Here is a 14,616-nt window from a genome sequence, read left to right as displayed (position 1 = left end):
TTTTCTGGCCAACTAGCTAGAGCACTTAAGAGCCGGTTACCTAATGAATTTAATTACGTAAATTGAAGGTTCTATATTCTATATCACTTATGAGATTTAATTCGCCGCGGTTATTTCAAATTGAGACTATGTAGTGGTATTTCTAAATATTTTAATAGTATTTTTGAATTTATTATCTGGTTTAAATCAAAATTCATTTTAATTATTTCATTTTTCCCAAAACAATATTCATTTAATTAATTTAAATCAATGGTTCTAGAAAAATAATTATAATAATTTCTACTGCCATGGAATATAAATTTTGTAATTACATTTAAGTATTATTAATTGTTTTTTATATTGTTACTTCAAAAATCAATTAAATGTAAATCAGTTTAATCATCTAAAATTTGGTTAATAAATCATAAAAAAATTTCACCTAGACTTTCCAACAGTAGACCGGTTTCGCTCTTGTCATTTTATATGTTAATTCAATCAACCGAATCGTATATTTCAATCAACTGAATCATTAATATCAACCGAATCCATTATCATTAGTTGGTCAAAAATAGACCAAAACGCCTGTAGAAGTATTCGACTCGTCACGCACCGCTGTTCAGGGAGAAGCGGTTGACCAGGGGTAGGCGTAAAATGCCCAGCTCAAAGACACTGGATTAATGCGCGGAAACAATTTCATCGCTTGAAATTGCTTTCTAGTTATTTACGTAATAATATAAATAAGAGGCGTAATTGTCCTAATATAATTTCCTCTTCTCGTTAATTCGTAATTTCCCTAAATCCAAAAAAATATAATCTCATATAACTCGTACTAAGAGAATGGTCGTGAATATTTAATTACACCCCCTCTAAATCTATTAAAGTATTACGCTTATAGCTAAAAAGTCGGAAAAGAGCTCGCCTTTTTGTTTTGCTATATAAGCCTCTTACTAATTCTTCGTTAGTATGTATCATACGTCAACGTCGTGCGTATAAATTATTCAGGTAGACGTTTTTACGCGCGCTTAGTCACTGCCAGAGAACCGTATGACGCGGTGGAAAACTTTTCCAAAAATACAGCTCACGAAAATGAAGAAAGCGATCGGCGAAAAAAAGCAGGAAAAATTTAATCGATGATAAAAATCGCTTCTCTCGAGAAAACGTCTCTCTCGCCTACACTTTTTTTATGGTTTTTCTTTACCCCCCCCCCCCCACAGTGCCGTAAAATAGTAAATAGGGGGGATTGGCGACTTAGGTATCCGAACTGATACCGTTGATGTTGCGACTGCACTACTTTCGCCAAGGGTTAAAGTTGCGGCTGTGTACGTAACGTCAATATGGTAGGACTCCGTAGAGACACGGTAGAGTCAGCGAATAGTTATTTTGGGATGAAGCGGAGCGAGAGTTGTTTTTGGGGATCTCTTTCCGGGGAGTTGTCAGGAATCACCTCGTTAGCTACCCTTCCAATCTGCAGGCAACCAACTGGGGGAAAAAACCCGTTGTATCTTCCGAAAGCCAATAAGAAAAGGAACCAAAAAGTAAAATTTCGCCGCGCGAGATAAGCGGGCGTTCTTCGAGAGGAATCTCGCGAAGTCGTCGGAAAAAAACCTCTCTATAGAGGCACTGTCGCCATCTAGCCGCGTGTTTGCGAAACGCTCATTCTCCTCTGCAGCTTTAATGTGAGCTGTATTTTACGTGGGCGCATTTATGAGGAAGCCGAAGAAAGTAGCAAATAAGCTAATATTTACTTTAATTTATGCAAATTTTATTATAATCAAGCCCAAGCAGACGTAAACCAACCCCAATGGTATATATTTTACTTTTTATTGATAACAAATCACAGTACAAACTCTTTATATAAGTGTTCAAACTTCAAAAAACGTGGATTATAATTGGGAAAATTTTTAAAATCTGAGATTAAACTTTATTTATTTTTGTAATATCGGCATGATTATCGTTATTGCGAAGGGGCTGACCATAAATGACGAGTATTTTAAGAGTAGCGTAATTTATGGCTGAACCCCAAAGAAAAACTGCTACATTAAAAATACCCTATCGTCTAAAAAAACTAATTTTTATTAAAAAACAAACTATTGTATTATCTCGTTATTAAACCGTCTACGACAATGAAAAAAACGGAGGTCTTCCTCTGTAATTTCTCTTCAAAGATTAATTAGTTCTTGAATTTTGCTGGGACAATTTTGGACATCGGCTCCTTTCAGCACCGTTAACCGCCCCATCTCGCGGCCGATGAGGAGTCTGGTGACGCAACCGCGGAAAGTACTAGCGAAATGTCCGCCCGTCCAATCGGAGACTGATTCATCCTCCGGAAAACCCCCTGCCACAAAAATAAACACGCGAAGAAAACTATGTTCACAAGGTGGAAAACGATTGGGAACCAAAACGAAAATAAGATCGAAAAATACCGAAACATACGACGGACGAAACGCGGAACCCTGAATTGTAAAAAAATTACCCAAGCGCCACCTGGGAGTGGTAACGTTAAAATAGTGATATCAAACCGAACCTCTAGAGATGGTTGCAGGTGGGATGATATTATTTTCCCTCAATTTCCAGCCGTACGTTCGTTTTCCTTTATTAATCGTCGATGAGGGAATGGAGGCGTGATCGCACGTGGTAATGGTCTTCGCAATCGAGTCCAAACTGGCTGGCTCTGCGAGGGCGAGACGCTTACGGAACGGTAAAGTCTACTTACTCTTGAATTTTTCGCAAACTGTAGAAGGGGTGCATTGCGGATAAGTTGACCAAAGGGCGTACGATTTTGTTTGGCACGATGCCATTCCCCATTCCTATATTTCGTCATGCAGACACTACAATAGTTGATTGGAATGCTTTTCAGCAGTAGTTTCTTTCCCCCTCCTTATTTCCGATAGGGGGAGGGGAGATAGAAAAAAAAAATTTTGGATAAATTTATGGTGTTTTGGGCCAGCATTTATAAGACGTTCTAACCTAAGCTTTTTACGATTATCGTTTCATATCAAATGAAAGATGAGGCTAGGCTTAGAATTGTTAAGGTATTTTTTTGCAACCATATCTTCATTTCGCCGAATGGTACGATTTAGATTAATCCTTTTATGATCGTTATTTGGGGATTAGGGATAAGCCGAGTTAGCCGCATCCCCTCCTATTATGAACCGGTTTTAATCGTGAATAACAAAAACCTTCAGTTTGTAATGAAGCTTCCTGAAGGACATAGGCTATTTTGTTTGTTAGAAAATACCGTTACGTATTTAAACCGCGCATTTTTAGGTCTGACTAAATTACCTTCCAAATCTATTAAAGGTTACCTAGCGGCGTTGCCAAAGGCTGGGATAAGGTGAATACGATGGTGTAGAGTTTACCAGGCTTTTCCTATCAGTACGAGCATAAGTATATAATATTGTTACATAAGTGTGACGCTTCCTAATCTTCACACGCAAAAGTTTTACTGAGAGCTCTTCACGAGACAGACTTCATTACGGGCTTCGTCGCCTTTGACAGCGCCTCCCTAGGGGGAGATTTTATTCTTGTGATGACGTCACTCCGTTACTAGCTCTCAGTAAAATATTCCCCAAAGTGACAAACTTATGAAATAATATTATAGACTTATGGTACGAGCTATCATCCAAGTTGAGGTTCCATTAAATAATCAATAAATTCGTATAATTCGTTTCCGTCCATATCCAGACAATTAACCTAATTTGGTTTATTAGCTCGACTGCCACGCCATTTTGCTCCCTAGCGGCGATATGTACTAATTCCGAAATATTTTCATAAGTAACGTAATATCAATAAGTATGACAATTAAAAATTATCACTGAAATTTGATTATTGCGCGATACTACTATCAAGGACGATTATATTCGGTTGTAAGTCCAAATTGAGTATCAGTGTTGGAAAAAAGCAGTGACGTAGATAGTGCGTGGTGCGACCCACATCGGGTGCCACTCGTTTGGGGCCGTTTTGGGGGTGAAACCCGGCCGTGAAAAAAATAAAAACTTGCAGAAACTCTTTTTTAAACGTTCTGACTAGTAAGTAGCTCACCATGATATCCGCCCCGGGTGCCACCCATGCTAGCTACGCCACTGAAAAAAAATGGCAAAAAACAATTATCCATTAAAGCCAGTGTCGGCTCGACGTGAAGTAGCTATATTTTCAACAGATGTCGCTAGCGTCGAAATCCAAACAAGAGGCTTAAGCTACATTTTGACCCAAAAGGCGGGACATAAAAGTACCCATCGCGTTGATTAGCTCGTTTGTAAATTTGTCAATATCTTAAATTATAGTAATTTTGAACAATATATTTGATATGGGATATATATAGTTTAGGTTAAAGTTCACTAATTAGAGTATAAGTTGTCTAAATTTAATGCTCTAGAATGGTTCTCTGACGACGTTATTGTTTCGCAATTTTGAATTTTAGCTTCCTTTGCCATTAATAGATGGCACCACGCTCTCCAGTAAAGTCGTTTTTGAAGAATCGCATAAATTCATTGCCATCTCTAATAAAAAGGGCCTTATCATAATACAAATGGCAATGATAGAGCCGGCAATTGCTTTAAAATAATCGGTCATACTTATAACTCTTATGTTACTTATGATATTGGTGATCATATTAGGCGTTTGGAATAATGAGTAGAAAAGCTTAGTGACAAACGCAACTTAAACCGTCCAAAATGGTTTCCATCAGAATAAGCTCTTATACTTTTTGTGATGGATATCGCGTGATTTACATGGCTGATAATATTTCCCCAAACTCGCGTTTAAAATCATCGCTGTTTGCTGGTGCGCCTATTATGTTCCGAAAATAGATCTGGTAAAGAGGGCGAGTTGAGAATCACTCCGTTGAATCTTCGCCATGGGTATTTCAGGGCTACTGCTAAAATCGATTTCCGAACGCGTAATCGTCTTCGTCCTGGTAAACAAAAGGAATCCCAACTTTCCTTCAACGCGTGTTCCTCATTATATCCTAGGAGCAGCGTTGCCACCTCCCAAAACTGAAATTATAGTATCAAAGCTCAAATATTATCGAATTTTCTAGAAAATTATATTACGAAAGTACGGCCAACTTTGATTACTCGCTATGGCGTGGTAGCACTTGATTATAGTTGGCCGTTTAACTTGGAAGTGGGTAAAAGCACGGTTTATATATTTACACAGGTTAAGACTTGTCGCGCTCCGGGAGGGGCCACTTAAGCGCTACTTCCGCATTCGGAAATTTCCAAATAGCGTTCGCTGCGCCATCTCGGGTAAAGTTAAAACTATTGACCAAATTTATATATACATCCAATTAGTACTGTTTCAATAAATTAGATGGCGCTGCGAGCGCGATTTGGAAAACCGAGTTGCCAGTCAGCAGAATTTAAGCGGCCCCGTCCCGTAGTATGCGCGAAGCTACGGACAATTCTAACCCGTGTAAATATATAAACCGTGGTAAATGTATCAGTCACCCACTTCCAAGTTCCGCAGCCTACTTCGATCCTACAAAACGCTTGATTAGTTCATGGCTATTTCTTTAATAGCTCTTTCTATAAAATAATATATACGCATACATGTATAAAAAGTGTTATTTTTTGGAGCGCGCGCTTCCTAATATTTCCGTGTAGAGGGTCTCGCGCGTTTTCGCGCGAGCTCAACAAAAACAAAAATATGCGTGCGCTCTCTCTCTAACTTTAACTGCACGATGAATCTAACCTAGGGCTACGTTCAGCGGGACTCAACGGTCAGCGGTTTTTTGCTGAACGGGTTTTTGACTTCCGGTTTTGACGTCACGTTGATCATCGGATACTCAGCGGAAACATCGGCTGAGCTAGATGGTTTTTCCGTTGCTCATCGGGGTCGTGACGTCATTCTACAAAGTTAAAGGAGGGGTAGCAGACGATATTTTGTTCGTTAAGTCAGCGAACTATAAAATCGTACAACAACTTTTAGATTTTTGTGACGTAGCGTTGATTAAAAGAACTCAACGGTTTTTCTCCGTTGATAGTTGTTGAACGCAGCCGTAATCATAATCATAAACATAATCAGCTAGGCTAATACCCAAGGCACCACCTTAGGCCTAAGTCGTATATAAAGAGCTATTAACCCACAGATATTGAAAATATAGTAAAATTATCGCAAAAAGCGTACTATATAGTACGTGATTGAAATTATAGTACCGAGAAAATCGAAAAGTAATATTATCGAAATGTACTCTAATTATAGTACGGCTGGCAACGCTGCCTAGGAGAGCGAACGACCGCTCTTCGAGATTACGCAGTGATGCCTCGTCGTTTAAGAGATGGCGCTGTTTTCACTCTCGCTCCCGAGAAATCTAATTTGATAAATACTTAACCCCTCCCCGCCAGGTTTCGCTTCGAGCGCGAAATGTAATTACCCTGATAAAATAATCCACCAGAATTGAGTTCGTAGAAATCTCCTTGCACCGAACTCTTGTAGGTTTTCCCGTCCACGGATAGATGGAGCGACTGTTCGGATCTGCGTGTTAAAGTAAAATTACCGCTATTTAGGAACTACTTGATTTCCCCGGCCGCCAGAGGGTGCTCTGGCGAGTTTTTAAGAAGGGATGTTAACGCTACCTTTCGATGGTGACTGCGTGCCACTGGCCATCGTCCAGCGTACCGTTTCCGGTAATGATGTCATTTTGGGAACGCCATCCCAAGTTCCAGACCAGCTTTAAGTGGCCATTGGTCAGTCCCATTCCCAAGTAATCGCCTCCCTCCATACGACGCTGCGGAAATAATAATAATAATGACCAATTACGCCTATTGGTATATTTGGCATTACCTCATCGTCGCTAGGAATCTACTGTCAACCCATTTTTAGTTCCACATCGAAATATATATTTCGATATAGGTGGAACTATCGTTTTCGTTGAAGTGTAGTAGTGGTAGTAGTAGTAGTAGTCCTACTTTGCAACAACTTTCATAACTTTTTATTAGGACTTCAAATCAACATAATTTTTTTAAATGCTTATAAGGCTACTCGCTACTTGAAGAGTTAAGATTTGTCAGATTAAAATATTTAATTACAATTTGGTAGAACTTTTAATTTTACCCCTCCATAAATAAATGCACATTTTTTGGCTTTTAAACATGAATATTACGGCAGAGCGGACTTGTTCAATAATACCACCCTACCTTTTTATCGCAAAATACTTTTGGTGGTAACGACTCGTATTTCTGATAAATAGAGGAGTCTTTAGGATGAAAAACTAAAATTGTCGACTAAAGTTGGGCTTGGTTTCTCGAGAATGCAGTAATAATAATCAGCTAGGCTAATACCCAAGGCACCTCCCTAGGCCTAAGTCATCGAGCGACTTTTAAAGCCTTTAATTCAGGTGGCCGGGTTACAATGCGTAGGAGGGTGGTGGCAAGCCCTGCGAGCCAACAGCTCCCTACACTCACTATTACCGTTAACCTCAACAAGTTTTTATGGAAGGGGAAACCGAAGATCTCGGGGGAAAACCCCTTAAACCAGTGGGGAGAGAACTTGCAAACTCAACGCAGAAGGAGTTGTTCCGACTTGTCACCCAGTGCCACAAGTTGGGATCGAACCCGGCTCCTCTTGCTGCGAGGCGAAAGTGCTAACCACTCCGCCACCCCACTTACTACTGAACCACAATATTTTATTTCTCTCAAAGGTACTAGACCGTCTAGACGACATGAAATTTTAAATTTAACTCATTCAAAGGCGCGTAATGAACCTAATAATAATCTTAATTTTTACACGTTTACCCCTGGGAGTAGGTTGGCCGAAAAGTCTCGACGTAATACAGCTAAACCTCGAACAGGCGTTACTAGGGCAATACATAAATTTTTCTAATTCAAGAATTTTACAGGCGCCTACTTTTAAAATATATTCAAAGTTTGAAATTCCTTACACATTTAGTTCACAGGTATTAAAGTAGATGGCGTTACTTTTTTCTTAAGCTCGAATCGAATATTGTTTCATAACGAAAAATAAAAAAATGTTTAACAGTTAATCCTTAATTAACACAAATACTTCAGCTAATTTCGGACAAGACCAGAAGGTAACTTAACTTAATATTTTTAATTCCCATATTTACTTTTAAATTAATTTATCGATTAAAGGGGTTGTTCACAAATTACGTAACGCGCAAAATCGACTGCGCTTTCGTTAGGAGGAGTCACAATTAAAGGGAATAGAACCGTAAATATTTGGAAAGTTAGTTAATTATATCTGAAGATTACGTTGAGGTTATATTCCTTAAAACAATATTCCTAAACCCTCAATTATACTAACACCATAATTTAATTTAAATTAAGACTATTTTTTGTTGCTGGTTTTACAATTCTAAAAGAAAAAAAAGTACTAAATTTATAATTTAGGTTCCTATACAGGGTGGAAGCCTCAGCCATGGTCCAGCCTCGGTTTCCTCCGTGATATAAAACGGATTTGTACCCCAAAAGGAAAATAAATATAGATAGATAGATAGGTACTTCTCTTAGTACACCAGAGTGCTGCGGGTCGAACACTTCTACAGGCGCTGGTAGGCCTAAAATAGACCAATGGGATAATTAGAAGCGCATCTTTATCCAATCGCCCGAAAAAGCATTTGGAAGATGCACTTCTAATTCTCCCATTGGTATTTTTTTATAGTAGGAAAAGTTCCGAGGCTGGACCACGGCTGAGGCATCTAATTCTCCCATTGGTCTATTTTTGGCCTACCAGCGCCTGTAGAAGTGTTCCTTTCGCAGCACTCTGGTGTACTAAGAGAAGTACCGAGGCTGGACCACGGCTGAGGCTTCCACCCTGTATAAAACTGTAATTTTACATAATATTTGAGTGACCCCTTCACCTTGTAACATTTTATAACGCTTTTACTAACCCCCTCCAATTTACTGAGTTACGTAATTTGTGAATGGTCCCTAATTTATTGAAATACAATCAAGTCAGTAAAAATGATTTACGGATATCAAATGAAATAAATTACTTTTCCGTTCCAGAAGAGAACGCCAGAGGGCTCCCGGGTACTGAAATTGAAGGCTAAATAATTTTCTTTAACATCCCTATCCTTGTACAACTCGTCTTTGTAAATCAAGTAGCTTTCGCCGCTGAAACTCGGAGCGTTCAGTTCAATTCCTATTCATAAAGGAAGTTGTAATTATCGGTAATTATCAAATTGATTAATTTAGCCTATTTCTAGCACTATTTAGAATCAGTGCCGCATTATTCATAAGAGTATGGCCCCGCCGAGAGCAGAGGCCCGCCGAGAACAGAGGCCCCCGCCGAGAAAAGAGGCCCCCGCCGAGAAAAGAGGCCCCCACCGAGAACAGAGGCCCCGCCGAGAACAGAGGCCCCGCCGAGAACAGAGGCCCGCCGAGAACAGAGGCCCGCCGAGAACAGAGGCCCGCCGAGAACAGAGGCCCCGCCGAGAACAGAGGCCCCGCTGAGAACAGAGGCCCCGCTGAGAACATAGGCCCCCGCCGAGAAAAGAGGCCCGCCGAGAGCAGAGGCCCGCCGAGAACAGAGGCCCCGCCGAGAACAGAGGCCCCGCCGAAAACAGAGGCCCCGCCGAGAACAGAGGCCCCGCCGAGAACAGAGGCCCCGCCGAGAACAGAGGCCCCGCCGAGAACAGAGGCCCCGCCGAGAACAGAGGCCCCGCCGAGAACCGAGGCCCCGCCGAGAACATAGGCCCCCGCTGAGAACATAGGCCCCCGCCGAGAAAAGAGGCCCCCACCGAGAACAGAGGCCCCCACCGAGAGCAGGGCCCCGCCGAGAGCAGGGTCCCATTCATCACAAGGGGATTTCGAGGGAACCCAAATAAGCTCGAAGTGTAGGGCCGTACCATGGCTTAATACGGCACTGTTTAGAATAAGAGAAAGCATATACGTAATTGGCATCGGTCCCCTCCAAATCCTGGCGGACAAAGACAGCGATAGTCGATGACTTCGGCCCGGCAGGTGGCTCCGTTTTGGCACTGGTGATTTGAACATTGAATTGGAAGTTCGCAATTTACCCCCGCGTAACTCTGTTTCGCGTTTAAAAAGCGATTACGTTGTTGGTGAATATCTCTGTTATGTAAATGAACTTACCGGGGGACAAACGCAAGTGAAACTTTGGCCCGAGTGTTGGCAGCTTCCATTATGTTGGCATACGTCGTATCCGCAACTTGTCCCGTCGCAGTCGTCCACGTTCAGACCGTCCAAGGCTCCTGTTGACGCGAACGGGGTCAACTCGAATAGTTTACTTCCAATTAGATTCTAACTTTTACCTTCTTTGGTCAAGCGGTAATGGTATCCGTTGACCTCGAATAACCTGACGCAACCCTTGAAGGACTCGACGGTCGCGCCACCTTCCGTGGCTTCCCTATTGACGCTTGAAGAGTCCTCCACTCCGGCCAAATAGAAAGGCGTTTTGACGTCCAGCCCTTTCATACCTTTGGGTGATGACCCCTCGACGCGTTTACCGTCGACTTCTAAATATCCTTTTCGACCCTTTCTGCCGGCTTTGATCGTCGTCCACACTCCCGGAAGTACCGAATCCAAACTTCTCAAAGTGAGTGACTTGCCGACGCCGGTTCCAAGATTGAATCGAAACTCGACGAAGGAGTCTCTCAAGTACAAGTAGACGAAATCTCCCGCTTGACCCTGGCTGTATTGAGAAGCGTAGAAAAGCACCGCGTCCGACGTGTTGCTTCTGATTTCCATCAGCAAGTGATGTTGGTTACGGACGTTCCTGGGCGCGAAAGACATGAAGGAACCTTGTCCACGGAACAGCGGATCGCTGATGGAAATATCTAAACGCGGTAGCAATTATTGTAAATTAATGTGGACGGTATTGAGACAAAGAACTACTTTTTTCGCAATATCGCCCGCTAAGTCCAAGAGGACAGTCGCATCGATAACCGTCCAACGACGGCACGCAGCGGGAAGAGGGGGAACACTTGTGCGCGTCGACGGAACACGGTGTGACCCGTACTTTGCACAGTGGACCTGTCCATCCTGGTTGGCAGTGACAGCTATATTTATCGAAATATTCCATTAATTGGTAATGATATTTGAATAAATCGTGACTTTTAATTACATAAAAGTAGATCCGAGATCCTGGCAGGAAGCACCATTATCGCAATCTGCCAACTGGCATTCATCGGCGTCGCATTGGTGGACATTTCGAGCCGAACTGATGTCGTCCAACGGTGAAAACGGAGCCCAGGGCGTCGTACGAATCTCTTCGTCAAAAACGCACCCTTTAAACCCTCGCCAACCGCGTATCTCTTCCGGTAGAAAGGAAAAATTGAAGCTGGAATGTCCTCCGACGAAGATTTCCGGCGCTACGTTCAGCGCCGTCAGTTGTCCCTCTCCCAGTCCCATGGCCTTTTTGAAGCCGTTTACTCTGAGCCACCCGTAACGTCGGTGTCTGCCGAAGTAAACCGTATGAACCAGTTGGTCCGGCTTTAGCGGATGAGACGCTCGTAGTTGACGCACCCCAGTTCCCAAGTTGAACAAGTAGACGACGTATCCGTTGTCCAAACCCATCGCCAAGAAATCGGCCATAGAATTTTCGCCGTCTGTAAAAGTTGAATGTTAAATACTTTTCTAAGTGAGACGAAACGGAACTTGTACCAGACTGTCCGGCGTAAAGTAATAGAGCCGTGGCCGAATCGTGTTGCATTCGTACCGTGAACCTAATTCTAATTTCAACAAAGTTTTGAACATTGTGTGGGTTATTGTAAAGAAGGTACGAAGAGTAGCCATCGATGGAACCATAATAAGACGGTCGGGTTAAAACCGCGCCTGCGAAGAACGAACACTCGTTAGTAAACCGTTTTACAAATAGGAGTAAGGCTGGTTTTCACTAGAGCAAAAAAGCCATGACAGTGAGTTTCGACGCAAAAAAAATTATTAGGCCTAACTAGGATTTTTTTGCGTCATGGCGTTTTTGTCGTAGTGAAAACCAGCCTTTAAGGTGGATTTCACAATTGACGGGAAATTTGCGTCAGTGCTTAATGGAATGGGAAATATTTTCCGTTTAGCGTTTACCACCGTGATTCCGTCAAGTGTGAAACCTGCTTAAACTGCAATAAAATTGGTTGCTTAAACTGACTTTCTTCGCAAGTTTTCCCTCTTTTTCCATATGGGCAGAGACAGAAAAATCCTCCAGCTTCAGAGACGCAAGTTCCTCCATTTTGACACGGATTGGCTAAGCAAGTGGCTCGCTCACAGAGCACACCCCAATAGCCCGCTTTGCAAACGCAAAACCAACGTCCCTGGGCACTAATTAGGAATTCAAAATGTAGCAGCGACGGTTTTATTAAACTCTTAAGGCTGGTTTTCATTAGGACAAAAACGCCACGACGGTGAACGTCGACGCGAAAAACTTCCGTTAGGCCTAATGCAATATTTTTGCGTCGGAGCTCGGGGTCGTGGTGTTTTCGTAGTTAAAATCAGCCTTAAATGTTAAATCTTTTATCACCGTGAACGCGTATTGACGTATTTTAGTTTAATTAAAATTACTGTCTTGCCAACTATTTTGACATTAAAGATACTTGCTTTATACACCTGGCGCTGTTTAAGCATGGATTGGCGGCGCAACCGTAACTTTGGCATTCGGTGATATCCGCACCATCCATTGCGTCTTCGATGATGCGACGTTCTACGTTATTGACCTAGAAAATGGTATCCGTGAAGATCTGACCAACATTTTAGGTCTTTTTTGCTAATTTTTGGTAGAAATACGTACTTGAAAGTCTTTGACGCATCCACGGAAACCTGGAAGACTGAAGGTGGGCAGTGGTCGTTGGGAAAAGCTCATGGGAAACCCGCCGACGTAGATGTCCTCAAAATGAAAACCTGGTTTCGGAGTTTCGTGTTTACCAATCATGGGAGACGAGTCGTTGACGCGTAGAATTCCTTCGCAGAATCCGGAATCTCCACCTACTGGCACCCAGAGTAATCTAGATAACAATTGGTTTTATATATCGCGTCGACATCCCTATAGCCGCGTTGGAGATTTCTTAACTTACGCCATGGACACTGCGGTGAAAAACCCAGTGTTGACACGATGGCTCTTCTCGGACAAAGAAATGACTTGCGGTCCGCAAGAGAAGGTGAAAGACAGACCACCCTCTTCAACGCTGAGTAAGATAAAAGAGAGGCCCGTGTCTCGAGACAGCGATTCCGAATAAAGTAAGAAGGCTTCCGGGGACGTAGTACGAAACGAAATCAGGACGGCGAACTGGTTTTTCCCAGCTACGGGCTCTTCCGGATATCGGTGCGTCAAAAACGAGTGTCCCGAGAAATGAGGAATGACCAGCTTGGTTTCTTCTTCGCAGTTGGATCCCGTGAAGTGAAGGGCACACAGGCATTTACAAGTCGCTTGCTGGGCGTCGTCCAGAACTCGAAGTATGGTTCCGCCGTTGTTGCACTCCAAATCGGCGCAATCGCTTGGAAGACTCGGATCGGGGGTAGTGCTGCCGGCGTATGTGGACGACAAGAGACGCGAGTAATTGAAACTAGACGATTCCAAGTAGTCCGTCGTGGAAAACGCGTCCGTATCGGTACTTATAAGTGATTCGTAACTAGGCGTTGGTGCTAAAGAACTCGTTAAAACATCCGACGTTAGACCACTTTTATTGGTAACTGACGGGTTGGGGTCAATTGGAGTGGTCACTCCTTGTACGAAGGAAGAATAGGACATTGTCGTTTCGTATTCTCGCGTTGTTAACGTGGTGGTTGGTATCAGAGTGGACTCCATTAACGAAGATATTTCTATTAGACTACTCGATAGCGATTCATCCACGAATGATGTTTCTCCGACCGTGAGTTCTGATGTTATTGACACAAATTGTGTGGTTGCGGGTGTTTGTAACGGTGTTGAAATTTCGCTATAGTGAATATTAAAGCTTTGCGATTCCGTTCCGATTGAATACGAGGAGTACTTGTAGTCACCTTCACTTGAAGTGATAGTCAACGAATACGTAAAAGTTAAAGAAACAAAACTGGATGGAGAACTAATAAGATACGGCGTGCTAAAATCCGACAATCTTGTTGGACAGATGGAACCGTTTGAAGAACACGAAGATTCGACCTGGCACAAATTACCTTTAGATAGCGGATATTACAATTAGTATTCGACTAATATAATTTTAAAACGAGTTGAAATGGTCACCTATGAAGCCCGGTTGGCATTGACAGACGAAGCTGTCGACTCCATCGACGCACGTCGCGTCGTTCAGGCAGGGTTTCAGCAGGTCGCACTCGTTGTATCGCTTGTCGCAGATCTCTCCGTGGTAATCTGGAATGCAATAGCAGCGAGGTATCCTGACGTTGACCTCCGCGCCGCTGATGTTACCAGCAACTTCCATCAAACACAAAGCTTCGTTCTGGCAGTGGTTATTATCGCAGGAACGGAGCTCCAATTCGCACATTCGACCCGTCCAACCTGAACAGATCGGATACGACTTATTAAATCAAGTAATCGACCCGTAATAATGTCTTACCAGCTGGACAGTTGCAAGAAAAGTTTCCCCTTTTCTCCATACATTCCCCGCCGTTCAGACAAGGCGAAGACAGACATTCGTCGATATCATGTTCGCAGAAAACTCCGTCGAAACCGTCGGGGCACCTTCGCAAGTAATTGTTTTTAGATAAATGGTAGGTTAGGTGGTCAAACTAG

Source organism: Leiobunum rupestre, chromosome 6 (genome assembly GCF_980474605.1).
Source record: "Leiobunum rupestre chromosome 6, qqLeiRupe1.1.hap1, whole genome shotgun sequence".
In the NCBI taxonomy this organism is placed as follows: domain Eukaryota; kingdom Metazoa; phylum Arthropoda; class Arachnida; order Opiliones; family Sclerosomatidae; genus Leiobunum; species Leiobunum rupestre.
This window is presented reverse-complemented; position numbering follows the sequence as displayed.